Below are 16,923 nucleotides of genomic sequence, written 5' to 3'. Positions count from 1 at the left end.
CCATCTTCACACTTCACTAGCTACCCTTGTCTTTCTAGCCTCAACCAATTCCCTGTATATCAGGATATTTTTCAGCTTTTTGCACCATTTCATCCAAACAAGTACCTGAATAATTTGACAATTTCATCTCTGATATTCACAGGAGACAGACTTACCTATCTTAAGGTGTTGTAACCTGAGAAACAGGATGATTTGACTGAATCTAACACAACCATTTCTCTTTAATACTTTCATTTTTTAATGATATCCAAACTCACCACCACTTCACTCAACAGCTTCCTCAGGCTTGGAATCAGCTCTTCCTGGAATGAAAGAAATAACAACGTGATCACTACAACTACAAACACCAAACAAAAGAATATAAACTGCAGTTCCTTTGAAGCACTGTGAAGTTTTGGGTTGCATGTGTATTTGTACAATATAATTAGTAGCCTGTACACCCCTCATAATGTGTTACTGTCAGGAAAAAAGTCAAGAGTTACAAAAGAGCTGCACCACAGAAATAAATAAAGCAAAGGTTCACATTACTCCAGCAAGCACTGCATGTTAAACAGATTTTTTCAGTTTACCAGACACATTTGGTCTGTCTTATAAATAAATCACTGAAATAATAAACAAGTGGCTTTTCTATTCCTAATAGGCTTTAAAAACCCACCCTTTCTTTCTGAAACAAAGCCATCCCTAAATGATGCTAATGGCATCCTTTTATTGATCTCCTGTATTCACTTACCCTGCAATTTTTTCCTCACATTTCTCATCGCAGAGAAATAATTGCCATCTTACCCAGCATGAGAATTGCTATTTTGTTTAAGTTCCTTAAAACAACAGCAGCCTATTCACAGCTTCTCACATTTCTATAACTATTTGCCTTAACCCAGTGCAGCCACCCTTGAAATGGTTCATTTTACCACATAAGGTGTACAAAAGAACTTTAGGAAACATCCACAGGCATGGAGGGCTTGTTTTAAAATCAATTGAAACTGAGAGGATTACTTCATCATCTTTCAAGTCAGTATTCTACACATAACACCATTGAATTTGAATATCAGCAAAAATTATGGGTATCACAGCTCAGGGGAGATCCTTCACTCAAATATTTTCTACCTAAACTGTTCATATGTCACTATCTCTAAGCATTTTTCAACTTTTTAATTTCAAAGCCACCTTTCATTACAAATTTTCCTTATTCTAGTACTTTTAATATGTTTGTTTGTTTTCATTTTGGATGTATAGCTTTATATTTATTCAAGTTGCCAAATTATTAAATTAACTGCCAGTAATAACTATAACAAATGGCTGGCCTAAACATGAAGTGAGCACAGGAACTATTTATTTACCAATTACAAGGCTGCATTTCCTGGCTGACAAGACCAGTGCAGCAGACTTCCTGCAAGGGAAGCTAATTTTCACTGCCAAACCAGGGAAAAAACAGTGATGAAAAATACTTTTATTTTTCAGATCATGTAAAATTAAAGAAGTTTCAAGTAGGTAGAAAGTATTCTGTTTCAGAACATTTTGAGGGTGAACACTGCGTTCTTTCTCACTTCATTCAAATCCCTTTTCTTCATTCCTACCACAGGGAAAAACAGACCAAAATCTCAGATTCAAATGATTGCTAACTTATGCCACAAATCCCATCCAAGTTTTGCAAAAGATCTCTCTGTCATTCAGGGAGAGTCCCAATCCTAAATTCCAACACCCTCAGTTTAGTGATATTTGCCACAAGCCAGGAAAGCCTCTGCAGGGATGGGAATCTTTTCTTTTCTGGCATCTCCATCACCCTCCTCTGCTGGGGGCTCACATCTGCTGGCTTTGATCCAGAGAAAGAGTGTTAGCCAAAAAACTGGTGTGGGAATATGAGGTGGAGGTGGAAAAAGATAAAATTCATCCCCTGGGCAACTCTTGGGTGCTGTTTAAAGATTTATCCCATCTTGGCATAAAACATCCAGGGAAGGTGACCACTCAAGCTGTGCTTACCAACTTCAGCCGTTCCAGGAAAACACAGCTGAATGAGCAAATCAGGCCCAATATGAGCACACTGAGGTGAATTTCCTTTTGTAAGCTTTGTAGTCTAAGAGAGAAGACAGAACAATTTGCATCTCTGTTTTCATTTGGGACCAGGCCAGTTTATAAAGCAGAATTGAAGGCACGTGTAATTTCCTGCCTTCTTGTCCCTTTTTCTCCCCCTCCCCTGATCATAAGAGTTTTCATGTGTTCTCAGGCTCTCCTTTTGTTCTGCTGCAATAAAGTCCCCAAAAAATTCCCAGGTCAAATGTACTCTGTCATTCTTCCTTTAGTGCAGCAGCTGGTGCTCACCTCTTAAAATTCCTTTACTGTCAGCTGACAAGTGCCATCCCATTTGAAGAATTTCTAATGTGATTTTCAACTCCAGCCCTTTGCTGCTCTCAACCTCACTTTAAAGGCTTGATGGGTCCACAAAAACCACATAGATTCAAGTGTCCTCAGATGGTGTTCAGATCTGGAAGCAAGCATCATTAGATTTCCTCTCCTGACAGGTGAAATGAAAATGAGAATTTGAGAAAGAAAAAGAAACCTGACAAAACCAACAAAACACATGCCTGCTGTTTCTCACAGAAATTTAGATGCTGACTCAATCTCTTTTTCAGTAGAAACTCCATGTTGCTTCAAAAAAAAAAAAAAACAGCAAGCAAACAAGCCCACAAACATCTGTATATTTATTTGGTATTTTTCAGATCGAGCAAAGGACTTGAATTCATGCATCCTTTTCAGCAGACAAATAATAATGCCTGAAAACCTTTTCATGCCTCTTGGAAGACAGAGCCATTGTCATCTCCTGGTCAAAAGTGCCACTAGTTTAGATATTTTCCCAAATAGTTTATAATTTGCTAGAAGGACTGATTGTTGAACATAAGCCACCCTTCTTAACAGGACATCCAAAAGGAATGTGGAATAAAGGCAAAAAAGCACTACAACATTATAAAACAATAAAAATGTTATCAAGCTATCAAACTCAGACAAAGAATCTACAACTGTTGTCAGTTATAGATATGGCTGAGGTAGATCATACAAAAGAGTAAAGGGAACGTCTTCAGCTGTAACTTCATTTTTAAGGTTAGGACTGAAGTATTTTGTCACTGTGATACAATTACAGAGCAAATTTGAACTTGCCAGGAGCCAAGAAACCGAGGGGCACATTTCCTCACTGGGAGGTGGAGCAGAGCACCCAAGATGGAGACCAAAGCAAGCTTTCAAACATCCCGAATCTTGTTAATTGGATTTCTGTCTGCAGCCTAATTTAGACAGCTCAAAACCTAAGTTAGAACTTTTCTGAACTCTACCCTATTACAGTGCTGCTGGAGCCAGGCTGCACTGACACACCCCTGTCTTGCCTTCCTAAGGACAGGAATTCTGGCTCTTCCAGAGGTTCTCTGCAGAATATCTTTGTGCTGTCCAGGAGCAGACTTTTGGTAGCCACTTTATATTACTTCAGTCTTTTCACACAGTGTAAAGGGACAGAACACATCTCAGCTGGTCTTTAAAAGCTGCTTCGGAGTATATTCAGATGGGATAAAAAGCCAGAGGATCCAAAATCATTATTGACCATGGGTTAACCCCAAACCCACTGAGACACGTGGATTAGCAGAATTCACTGCCTTTGGTGAGCTTTGGTTCAGGTTCCACACACCCCTTTAAGGATCTTTTCTATTTCAAAGTATTGCAGCTATTTCAGCAGATGCCCAGCATCTGCGGGCTTGATGGGGTGCTAATCCCATTACAAGGTGATGATTGGAAGCCTATAGCTGATACTTCCAGATGGTTTCAGGGTTCTGAGACCACATATGCTCAAAGAGAGGAGAAGGAATGTTTGGAGAGCAGGCTGGGTGTGAGAGTTTCAGAAGGTATTTGCAGAGTTTTGAGAGGTTTCCGGAGAGCTGGGGACCACAAACCCTACATACATTAAACAGCAGATATTCACAGAGCTCTTGGAAGCTTGGAAGACTTTACCCAGACCTGTTAATATTCCCTCTGGAATGTGTCAGGGATCCCAACAACTCTTGGCATGGCACACTTGGCAATCAGCCACTCAGACTTTTTGCTTCTAGGAAAGTGTGGAGGCCTTGTGCTCATTTTCACAGCTTTTCATCAGAGTGAAAGCTTCAGGTGACTTCATTCCTTCCACTCTGGCACTGTGGATGTGGCAAGGCCACAGCAAGGATGTTGCTAATTTCCTGGTCCTGGTTAACTACAATATGCTAATCATAATCCACACCGACTTCCAAAAATTGCACAACTTCATAGCTCAAAGCAGTCACAAAATATTCCCAATAAAAGAAAGGAACAACTGTTAATCACTGTTCCTGCAAGTTATTGTGAAATTTCACAAGATTTGATCACTGTCAAGGCTCCAGCTGCTGAAGTTTGTGCAAGAATCTCAGCTTCGGGCTGGACTCAGTGCCTGCCTCCAGCAGCAAGGGCAAGGTGTGAACTAGAGGATCAGGATAGGTTCCAGTGTTAGCAAACCAGAATGCAAACATTTACAAACAGTGGCTCTTCGCAGTGAGAAGATTGTTTGCTCACACGTGCTCAGTCTTTTGCAATGCTCAAACACACAAGCTAGCAAAGGCAAAGTAAAACAAACACAATATTTGAGCAGGTTATCAGTAGTGTTACTCTGTACCTATCAGCCTCACACCTCCTTCAACTTTACCTGTATCAACAATGTTTCATAATTAGATGGTCAGTCAAATATATCCCTGTCCAAATACCCACACTGGAAACATGGAAAAAGAGCCTGGAAACCATTTCCAGTCAAGGAACTCCTACAATAACTCAGTAGGGTTCACTTGAAGCTTGCCAGGAGCAGACGTAAAGGCTTTGAAATTGGACGTGTGAAAGTAGTGAAATGCTCAAATAGGTGAGATTCATTTTCCACCACAGGTGTCCTTTACTGAAAGGGAAATTTTACTGCTGTTCTTTCACTGAAGTATCACACACCAGATCTAGTGGCTGAACTAATACCATTTTTCTAAAATGGTATCCTGCTGAAATATTTCTCCATTCCACATTTTTGCTAACCAAGATGCAGAAGGAACATGTAAAATAAACAACAAAGGCTAGACAAATAGTTTAAAATACCCTTTGGGTGTTGTCTCCTGCATTACTCTTAGAGATGATGCCATGCATATCAACTGCCAGAAATACCTCCCTCTCTAGTGAGGGTGTTTAGTGTGCTACAGAACAACCTTAGGTACAAAGTTATGATCACCAAAACCACACCAGAAACCACCTCTGATAACATTATCCTGTACATGTTCTATGGGAGCTGATATTTCTAAAGGGAAGTGAGTAGTGGATTCCTGCTAGGTACTATTGACCTTTGAGTCTTAGTAAACAATCTTAAAAAGTTTTTCCCTGCTCAGAGTCCAGTGATGTGTTTTGTTCTGTGGGCATCAGGGTTACAACACTGATGCTTGTTCCCTCAGGTGAGAGCTCAGTTTTATAAGAATATGTCTCAGCCTTGAGATTAAATGCACTGATTTAGGCCCTTAAAAATATTTAATTTTGAGAAACTCTATGGAATTATAAAGGTATCTGTGCCATTAATCCTGTTGCAGTACCAGTCCCATTGGGAATAGGCTGAAAGGAATAGCAAACTTTAATCCTGCTGCATTTTGCCAAGAATCCCACTTTTTATAAGTCTTAAAATTTTGTGGTCTATAAACCAGCTCTTCATTACTGGTGCATTGAAAAGCATTTTGAGTCCTACTTTTGCCAATAGGAGCCTTTTCAAGCTTCCATCACTGCTCACTGCTTACCAATTGTTCCAAGGTGGGTCAGGGCATGGGTTTTTCTGTTACCATTGTGGTTTTCCTCTGCTGTCATGCCAAGTCTCAAAACACTCTCCAGATTCATCAACGTTTTAAGTATCAAAGTACCTGGTAAAAACAGTTTCTGATTTAGTTGGGGGAGAAATTAATGGAAACTTTCCTGGCAGTTTCAGCAGGAGTGAGATCAGACTTCTCTGATGCATGAGAAACCGTCAGCCTTTCAGGTGATGTCTGAGCTCCATTTCTAATCAGATTTGTAGAGCACAAAGAAGGGCAAAACTTTTCTTCTCGGAACTTGGCTACTGATTTGGACATTAGGAGGACTGGCTGGAGGAGGACTGTACACCAGTCTTCCAATAATGCTGTAAGGGAAATGAAGTTTTATCCTTCATTTCCATCTCACCCCATCTACTGAGGCTGAAAAGTCCCTAGAAGTACATGGTTAAGAGGTACAAGAGGCTGAAAGGGGATTTGCACTCAGCTTTTGGATTGCTGCTCCTCTGAGCAGTTTTAAAAGCCTCTTAGGACAGGACTGTAAGTGCCAGCGATGTTATCAACAGAAAATATGTTAAAACTAATGAAAAAAGCCTGCTGAAGGCAAGTCCAGCAGGAAAACAGATGGATAAACCAAAGAAAGCCTCATACTTCTCTCTCCAGAGTGGTCTGAATCTGAATATATAGATTTTAGTTGCAAACTAATCTGCTCTTTGCTGGAGATACACACTTGTAGTGTGAAGGACTGAACCTCACCTGTAACACAGCAAAGCAGGCTAAATGCTTCATTTTCTCAGTGTGTACGGGAGGAAACTGGGACAAAATGTGTTCTTAGACCCTCTGCCTCCCAGAATTAGACTGTCATGATAGCCAACATAGACTGAGAGAGGATTGCAAGGATCCTTCAGGCACAGCAACAACTTTTTCACTTCAGGAAAACTCTACCAGCCTGCCTCAGCAACATTGTCCTGGTTTGAAAGGAATGACTTCGAGATTCATGGCCAGAACAAATATACAGGGGAAAATTTTGTACTGTTTTTTAAGACATAACTATGTAGCTGCAAGTTTATAAAGACTATATATAGCAAGTGGAGAGATAGATGGATGCATTTATTGTGGTAAGTCATACCACTGGGGTGCTCTGTATGTAGCAAAGAAGAGCCTTTCAAACTTTTAACTATTGTAAAAGCAAAGCCACACGATTATCCATCTGCATTCCTTTTTGTCATATAGTAATAAAAGATACTTCTCTGAAAGCATTTAGGTATTCCAAAAGGATCCCTCAAAATTTTGTGCCCATGGTGAACAAACACTCCTCTGGTAGCTGCCTTTTTCTACCAAGTTCTGGATATAAGAGGACAACACCTATCAGCCTAACTTTGACCAAAACTAACTAACTAACTAACTAACTAACTAACTAACTAACTGGCCTAACTAACCACAGTGAGAGGCTGCCATGCCTATTTACAGCATTGGAGAGCACAGTGAGCATTTGTTCACACATAGGCATTTTATTTCCCTGTACCTAGAGCTCAAGAGCTCCAGGGGATTAGCCAGGGACAGTACGGGATTCTACTCCTGTGACAAAAATCTCTGCTTTTTCACAGTACAGGTTGTGTTCCTGTAAACCTGTGACCAAGCAAAGCCTTTGTTATGCTGCTGCAGTCCCTGAAGCAGTGAGGTTCTGCAAACTGCTCATACAAAGCATCCCTGAGATGGTCTCAGACAGAACAAGCCCCACTGTTGTATAATTGAACAGTTGGTCTGAATCTTTCTCAGTAGACCAAGTAATTTCAAATGTTCAAATAACTCTGCAAATACAAGTTTTGCAGAAATGCTGTTTTAATTTCCCATAGGTACTTAAAATTAATTTGCATGTACTTCTGGAAAACAAAATCCAATTGCTGCTTGGAAATCACAGGAAGCATTGAGGGCTGGAAGAGTGCAAGCAGTGACTGAATTTACAATACCTTTTCCAGAATTGTGTATTCTTGCAAGCCAGTGAGAGACAAACATGAAGCTTAGATATCAGTCAGGCTTCTTCAAATTCTGAAAGCAGAACTCAGTGGAAGGATACAAAGACTTCAGTAGCAGGGAGTACATTTGAACAAAATACAAAGCTCCAGGTTGGAAGTTAAGTTTGTAAAATATTTCTGGCAGAGATCTTGAGATGTGTTTTCTGACAGCACCCAGCACAGGAAAACCACATTCCTAACTGGGAGCACCTAGTTATAAAATGACATTTATTACAATAGGGTGGTATCTAATGGCATTTTTATCAGACAGCACTTAGATTGAAAATACAGATCTTACTGTATATGCTGTCACCATTTCTAGAGTAACTTGTGATCTACTCAACATCTGCACACAAATTTAGAGTTTCTGGGGCTAGTCTCCTAAGAAAGTAATTCCCAAGGATCAGATGTAGTGGCTGCAGAGTGGAAGTGACTTCAGTGAGCGTGGGATGCATAACTATGGAAACAGTGCTCCAGTCAGCCTCTTCAAAAGCAGTCTCATTTCAGCCTTGTGCTTTGATCCAAACAAAGAAAAAGCCTCAAAAAACACCTCACACACACAAAGAACAAAAGAGATGGTCCACCTAAACAAGAGGCACTTCCGTGACTCTCAGCACAAAATTTTGCTTTAAGTCTATTGTAGCATTCAATTTTTCATAACCACCCTCATTACACTAGCATATAGGTCCCACACTCCATTTTATTCAGCTGAGCAGGATTGAATCAGTTTTCCAGACCAAATAGTCATCATGATGAGCTTAAAATTTCCTTCCCACAAATATTCTCTTTAGTTGCTTTCAGCGACCTTTGCAGTCTATCCCTATAATTCCACTTACAATGTAAGTAAGGGAAATTTAATGAATATATGGCTTTATTCACTCCACACAAACCTCAGATAGAGCTGGAGTTAATTTTTAGCTGTAGAAGTCTAGTCTAGTAACTTTCTTTGCCAGCTATGAGAACATGAACTCCATAAAATCAGGCATACAACAGTTGTTACTCAAAAATCAATTTTAACAACAGTTACCACAACACAGAATCCATGAAAAACAGGGCTTTTAGATTTCTAACTGTGACATGGAGAAATGCATGTAAGGACAGGATTTTAAAGTTCAAACTTCATGTCTTTATCCAAATCTGTGTTTGTGTCCCTGGAAAAATACATGCAGGTCCTTTTTTCAAAGTATAAATCTCATTTTTTGCATAAAATAGCAAAATTTCACAAATAATGCTTCTCCAAAATGTTATTTCAGATGTTTTAACAGTTCCCCTGTGAAGTTAGATGTGAAATTTGTGATACCTAATAAACTGAAGTTACAGCCAACTATTTTCTTTTGAACTGAAATACCAAAATCTTGAAAATAGAAAGATTTGTTACAAAGAATTTTCCTATAGCCCACAAGTCTAAGCACTGTAAGTAAAGTCTACATGGAATTTACTTTGGTGCATTGGTCATATGCTTTATGGCAAAACAAGCTTAAAGGTTGTTGTTTGGGAGAGCTCCATGCTACAAATTAATGAGATTTAGAAAGAGCAAATAATAACAGTTACATCTGCAAAGAGGTGATTAAACCTCACCTGGTTTATATAAAATCTTAGGTGTCCCAGGAACAGGGACAAAGAGGAAATTCTCATCACAAATGCTTTTTCCCTACACATCAGGGTTTCTAAACTGTACTGTCCACCAGGGATAAAAGCTATCCAAATTGGAATTGAGGAGTAATTTGATAGTTACTCTGAAATTTTAGAGAAAACTCTGAATAAATACTTGGCATCAAGTCTGCTCCAGAAGTACAGCCTCTTTTTCTCCATTTGTGTATTCTCTTAATCCTAGTAAATTTTCTTCTTTTCCCAGATAAATTGGCTGTTGCTTTCTGGCCAGTACAAATTCCTCTGAGGGTGGATTAATATATTATGTCACACAACCTCATAAGATTTCTGCCACCTATTTATCACTTCAAAGAATAAAACTGAGATTTTTCCTAAATTGTTGTAAGAATTGTTGCTTTTTCAAGGTGGATTCAGTGGTTTGCTTGAAGACAGATCTCTCTCTCAGACCACTATTTAACACTTGAAGATTATGGTAATAATTATTTCTATTAGAATTCACTTTAGCCTAAGCTGGAGTCTCAGCTGAGAAAATCCAGATCTCCTTTTGCCTTGCTCCTAAACCTCTTCCCTATAAAGAAGCCATTCAACAAGCAAACACTGCAATTAAAGCTGGGAAACACTGTCAGGAGGGTTTGGGATCATCTGGAAGACTCCACACCACTTATCTGACACTTCTCAGAAATACTAAATACACCAAAAGAACAGGTGATGCCTAACAGGGGAGTATTAATGAAAAGGTTTTGACAGCATTTTTACTTCACCTGTGTCCTTAATCAGTTCAAAAATTATTAGTATACAGAATAAATATTTAAACAGTATAAATTAACAGGATGTGTGTGCTGAGCTGGGGAAGTGGCACAGGCTGAGAACCAGCACCTGCTTTGAGCCAAAACATCACAATGAATTTTGTGTCTGGGTCCTAAACAGACCTATTATTCTAATGGAAAGTTCTTCTACAATATCAGGAAAGTGAATTGAAAGGGTGGGTTATTCTGGGGAGCAAAAAGGTGGGCATTGAAGCAGTTATAAACACTGTTAACCACAAAACGTAACAGATAAAATGATGACAATTAATCCTCGGTATGATATGGATATGGAGGAGCTCCCATCATAACTAAAGGAAAGCCTGTCTTGAAGGACAAATTTGGGGATGCCAAGCAGTTTAAATAAAAAGATTGGTTGTCTTGATGTTCCAGATGGACTCCTGAACACTTCCAGAGACTAACCAGTGCACCTAGGCTGAGAAATCACAGCTGGGGAAAAAGAAATCCTCCTGAAAAGCCTCATAAATTGTCTTTCATTGTATTTAATGGTCAAAAAGCACCTGTGAAATTAGACTGTGCTGAATTTTTTTGTACAGAAGGAAAAGTATTTATACTACCTTAATTTCATTATAAAAGATAAAAATTAAACTGTGACAGGAGCAAATTATATCTACGTATATATTCTATGATTTTTATACAGATCTGCTTACATGCTTCAGTTCTGATGGTTCTGATTCTAAAAATAATCATTGCCTTTTCTCATTTTAAACTCTCTACTGCTGATAAAAATGACAGCAGTTTCTCCAGTTTAGATGCTTCACTGTCCACAGTTAACTTCACTGAATCTTCTCTTTTCATCCCATTTGTCATATCCTCTCAAATATCAATTAAAAAAGCACTCCCATCTGTGCCAGGATTGTTACCTAAACATTGCTTGTTTGACCACAGACATCAAAATTTCTGTCACTTAAGCCTGGATACTGTAAAAGTAGCTCAATCACAGAGCTGAGAAGCAGATAAAAATGGCACTGAGGGTCAAAAAGGAGTGAATTCACCCATAAGAGGATAAGGAGAGATGGGCAGAAGAAGCTCTGCAGCAGAACAAAAAGTTGAAATCACACTGTGCAAGTCAAGAACTACAGCAAAACTTACAGAACCCGGCTTCCTTTAAAAAACGCCACTTTCCCAGTTGGGACAGTACCACTGGTGATCTTCAGGAACTGCTCTGAGGTCAATAAATAAAGAATACACACAGCTAACTATTACTGACAATTAATTACAGTTATTATTGCAGCATGACAGCTGGCATTTCTAGTATCCAATATCAGATGCATTTTTAAGAATCTGACCGTGCAATATCATGCGAAATAATGACTGAGCTGCATCTCAGGAATCTGTCAGGCTCCTAAATACAGGTCTTTAGTTGCTATTTTCAGCCTGTAAGATACCCTCCCTAGGACATTCTTGAGCTCCCTTATCAAAACCCATCTTTTCATCCAGCCAGAAACTTCTCCTCTTCTCTCTCATGCTGTGCTATCAAGGGTGCTTATTTATACTTGTTATGACTTCATTTCCATCCTCAATCTTTTTTTGCTATAGGCATGTCAACTTATTAAGGATCAAGAGGGTCTCAAGGCATTTTAGAGTGAACCAGAGGCTGATGTGTAGAATTTGTATGGATTCCAGTCTCTAAAGACCAAGTTATGCAAAGGTTTCTGGACAACTTGATCCTATTTGAGTATCTAAAGAATTTCCTCCTTGCAGCCAAAAGTAGCTGTACCTACCACAACAAAATTCATTCTGGTATTAAATTTGCCTTGATGTAACCTCAGACTCCCAGTTTCAGCAAATAATAATCAAAGGCCTTTCTGAAACTGGGAGCTGTTCACTTTTGTGGAGCCTCTGCTCATGAGATGTTTGCCAGTAATGTTGTTACCCTTAAAGAAAGAAGGTGAGTGTCACAGGAAATAATAAATAATCACTCCTTTGCCATTCTCCAGGACTCAAAGTAAATAGTTCCTGTACACTGGAGCAGCTCAGGATGTTTTCAGTGCTACAAGCAAGAAGAAATTCATTTTGATATCCAAATTTGACACTTTTATAGCTGTACAAAGGCATACAGAAAGCCACTGCATACATTTGACCAACATGTACCAGTTAGAAAACTTTGCAGATACACCAAGCCTCACATAGCAAGCTACTAGAAGAACTGAAAAATTGACATGATGAAATGTGTGACCCACACGCTGCATGAGGTAAAGCTATTTTAATTAATTCTTCCAGGTTTTGAGCAAAGAATTCCACGTTTCAACATCAGTTGTGACCATAGGTCAAGAGAAAATGATACCACTGCATTTCCTCTGAAAATGTTCTTTAAACACATTTTGCAGAAATGCAAACTTTACATTTTTTTACATGGTATTAATGGTATCTTATTCCTTCCCACTCATTTGCCCTTCTTTTTTTAAAGGAAAGGCTGAAAAAGCAAAAGTCTGAAATAGAAATTAGTAGTGAAAGGGAAAATGAAGAATCCCTTTTTCTTTAGGCATTTTTCCTTGAAAAAAAGAAATAGAGATTTCCTCTCTCCCATCTCACTCTTCAAAACCATTTTTGAAAGGTGTTTAGAAGCAACATGAAAAGTTTATTTTGAGGTGTTTCAATATTTCTGATGGGAGAAAGCCCACAATCTTTTTCTCTGATAGATATTCAGGGTTGCCATTTAAGAGTAAATGGTTTTCCTGTCAGCTGCAGTTATTTGTGAGTACATTATAAATTTCAATTTCTCATGTTTTAGACCTGCAGTATAAACAAGTTCTTTATCTACCTAAATTTCTGATGTGCTGTTTTCAGGATAAATGTCACACACAGAGGTGCAGTAAGAGGAATTCTTCTTCCTCAGTGGGTGTTTGAGCAGCTTGAAGAGTCAGACCATGTGTTTCAGCACGGCTTTTAGCTCATCACATTCAGTTCATGGCCAAAAAATAAAACATTTTTAGTGACACCAGAATTTAATAGAATGAAAGGGCCTGATTGACAGCTCTGGTGATCCATGTGCTTTATCCCTCTCAGGAGAGGGGTTGTATAAACACCTGGAAGAGCTTGTCTGATATTAGGAAATGGCTGTAACTAATGGCTTGGCTGGAGCTCACCATATGGACATTCTTATTGCACAGCAAACCTGCCTCCACACGATTTAATTTAATCTATATCCAAAACTAGCATGAGATAAAATGTAAGCCAAGCATCTATGAGAAATTTATTACAGAATAATGATTCTGAACTGTGATCATACCTTGACTTATTTTAAAAATCATTTCCTCCAAGGACAATAACATCAGATCCATCCCTATATTTTCCAGCTGAGACCAAGCCAAGCCAGCTGCAGACCCAAAAAAGGAATTGTGCCTCAAAAGCCCTTTAGGCTCCACTGCTAAAAATGCCAGTGATTGACCTGATTGATGCTGTTGCCCCTCTCTCCCCAGATCCTGATGAGCTGCACATCCCTCTTTCAAGTCTCCTGCTGATTTCAAAGGACTGCCTGTATTCACCACTGAATCCAGGAGAGGTTACAAGGAGCACCTATCTGCACTTATGCAGGGTAAAAAGGGTAAAAAAGGGTAAAAAAGGGTCCCTATTTCACCCAAACCTCACTGCCAGGTGGTGGCAGACAGGCAAAACCCTGGCTGTGCTTCCTGGCATGCATCAGTCTGCAGATCTGAGCCCACAGAAATATCTTTCCAACACAAATTACTCCATAGGAACCACATTTTTTTCACCATGCAGTTTTTAGGGTTGGCATGGCAAGGTTATGACCAAGGAGAAGCTTTGCAGTGCAGCCTGTGCAAGCTCTTAGATCCTAATCATAATTGAGAGAAACTCAGGGCAGCATTCTGGGATATTTGTGACACAGACAAGTGGGACCAGAGCATTTTTATTGATTACAACTCTATGGGTGTAGAGGAAAAGGTGTTGTTTTAAAAATCCAGTGTTCCAGATAACTCACCGCTCTTGGCAATATTCTTTGTAACTGCTTATACTTAAGAACTAATTTTGATGCAATGCCTCATTATCCATGTACCAGAACATCTTTTTTCCTGGCAGCATTTTAGAAAGAAAAGAAAGAAAAAGAAAGAAAAACAAACCAAACCCAACTCCTAACAAAGACCTCTGATAACTTCAGTGACACAGCCTGTACTCATAAATAATTCTCTCTTCACACAACAGTCAAATGACTATGCACAAAGATTTTGCACCTCTATTTTCTCCTTTTTAAGTCACACTGACCACAAGGCACCAGCGTGTTCAGCTGAAATTAGAAGGAATGCTGTGGTCCAATAGCCATGACACCTCCTAGGACTACAGGAAACTCATCTGTTCTCTGCTTCACAAATTGCCAGAACATTTCACAACAGAAAATCAACGAGCAGCACAGAAAAAGTTCATCCAAGAGCATGTCCTTGATGTGTGTTTGATGCTCTTTGCTGGGTACTATTTTTTCATGGCCTACTGGAATGTTTTTGGTTGTTTGTTGTTTTGTTTTTCACCAACTCAATTTTTACAATAGAAATAACATTTTAACTTCTAAGCTCACATAAGCACACATGGTTATTATATATACATATACAGTTTTAAAATAAAAAATGTATTGATCATAATGAAGAAAGTTTTCTCTCAGAGTGCACTGAGGTGGTGCTTGTAAATTAAAATCAGTATCTTGCCAGCATTAAAGAAAAAGTTTAGTTCTCATGCTACCTTAAAGTGAACCCTATCCAGTGAAAATCCAGGTCATAGCAGCCCATGAGCCAAATTCACTCTTCCAAATATTATTTAAACCAAGTAACCTTCATACCTTATTCACAACAGCTCATTAGTCTTCATTATGGTATATTTCAAAGTTTTGCAAACACAATAATAATAATAACAATAGTAAAAACCAACTAAGCTATGATTAATTAACAAAATAGTGACCCAGGAGGCAACCAAAACCATTGTAAAGAGGTATATCATAACAGCAAAGCTTGATAAGGGCATTCAAATCATTATTGGAGCTTATTTCTTTTTCACAAACCACAATTACCTTAATTCTTTCACTGTACTACAAAGCATGAGTCATGGCTGAGATCTTCTCATCTCCAAACTTTTTACCCCGGTGTCTTGTCCAGGCAGTGGTAACTTGCATGTGACAGGAATGTCTTAGAAGAAACACAACATACTTTATCTTCCCAGCTTTGGGAAGAGTTTTTATCGTTCAAGTCCCTCTTTTCCTTCAGTCCACCCACTTGAAGTGCTGCTACAGCTAAATATGTGATTTTTGTTTCTGTGCTCCAGTATTCAAACTCAGCTGAGAGAAAGGTGATCTTAAAATCCTAGCAGAATTTAGGAGTGTCAGGGTTTTGGCTTCTCTGTTGAGCTTGTATTCAGATTCTTAGTGTCAACTACTAATTACTCAGTCCAAAGGATACACCATTCTCCTCCAGTATTTTTCCCTTCTCTCCCTCCATTTTCCACAAAGAAACATGAACAAGTACTCAGGGAAGCTCTCCACTCAGATCTGCAGGTACTTTTCACTGGCTTCACAAAGAGAAGAGCTAAAACAAATTTTCCTCCTTCCTCCATGGATCATCACAGTTTTCTTTAATTTTTTAATCAGCAGTAAAATAGCTAATGCTGGCATTTATAACAGATATTTGCATTTATTCCAGATGAGATGTTTTGTTCCTTTCCAGACCACCTAACTCTGACTACCTTCATTTGGATGCAGATGGTGCATCCAAAGTGCAAAATGCACTTTTGTCATTTTTTTCGAAGTTTTTCTTCTGAGAAAATTACAAGACACTTTCAGTTAGGGAGGAAGGAAGAGAAAAGGAGAATACGGAAAGCAAAATGGCAATTCCTGTAAGAAATCAAATCTCAGAAATCTCAAATATTTTTTCATTTTCAAAGGAAAAGATCAGATCTCACTTATATCTGTTTCACTTCCTTTTCTCCCTCTAAATAAACCTGCAGACAATAGATGACTGAGGCACGGCCTGCCATATCCATCAAACCCACATGACTGTGTCAGAAACAGACCTGGAGACCATATCCTGAGTTCCTGCCTTTCCAGTTCTGGGAAAATTCCCACCACAAATTAGATTCTGCATCCTCAGTTCACGTTTCACTCATCTGTTTCCAGCACAAAAGGCTCTGTTTGCTTGGCAGCCTGCTTGCTCTTAATCTGAAACCATAACTTTCAGATATATGAAATCAAAACAATTTCCAAAGTGACAGCATGCCATGGCAAAAACACGGGCTTATAAATTTCACTGAAGAAACAAACAGAAGAAAAGAACCTGGCCAGGGGAAATTTTCCATATTCTTAAAACATTTGAGTCTTTCAACAGTTGTTTTAAACAACATCTGATAGAGTGCCACCAGCAACACTAATGTCATCTTTGAGTGCTCACTAATGAAACACACACAGAAAAAGCAGAACTGTTTGCAGCAGAAAGTTTTATATTTCTTGACATCTCACTACTTACATGGCCCTCACAACCTTCATATAAAGACCCCAAAATCATTAATGGATTAATGGATTTACTCCCACATTGCCCCTCCTAAGTGGGTTATCTACATTTTGCAAATGGAGAAATCAAACTAAGAATTAAAAAAAAAAAAAGCTTCTTGAAAGCTACCCAAAGGAGATGATTAATTAAAATGTGATTACAAATCTCTGGAGTATTGTGTTTT

General features: G+C 38.8%; 1 long non-coding RNA gene across 1 annotated transcript in view; it reads right to left on the bottom strand.

Moving 5' to 3' along the window:
* Nucleotides 1-257: 257 nt before the first annotated feature.
* LOC134549552 (uncharacterized) overlaps nt 258-16,923 on the bottom strand; it is a 62,740-nt gene continuing 46,074 nt past the window's right edge. Inside the window, exons 5-7 of the long non-coding RNA XR_010080129.1 lie at nt 2,317-2,479; nt 1,978-2,071; nt 258-302 (exon numbers count right to left, since the gene is read on the bottom strand). This is a non-coding gene — a long non-coding RNA (uncharacterized LOC134549552). The remainder of the gene's footprint in view (nt 303-1,977; nt 2,072-2,316; nt 2,480-16,923) is intronic.

This window comes from Prinia subflava, chromosome 4 (genome assembly GCF_021018805.1).
Source record: "Prinia subflava isolate CZ2003 ecotype Zambia chromosome 4, Cam_Psub_1.2, whole genome shotgun sequence".
NCBI classification, from domain to species: Eukaryota; Metazoa; Chordata; class Aves; order Passeriformes; family Cisticolidae; genus Prinia; species Prinia subflava.
Note: the sequence above shows the minus strand (reverse complement) of the source record. Positions and strands in the feature narration are given on the sequence as shown.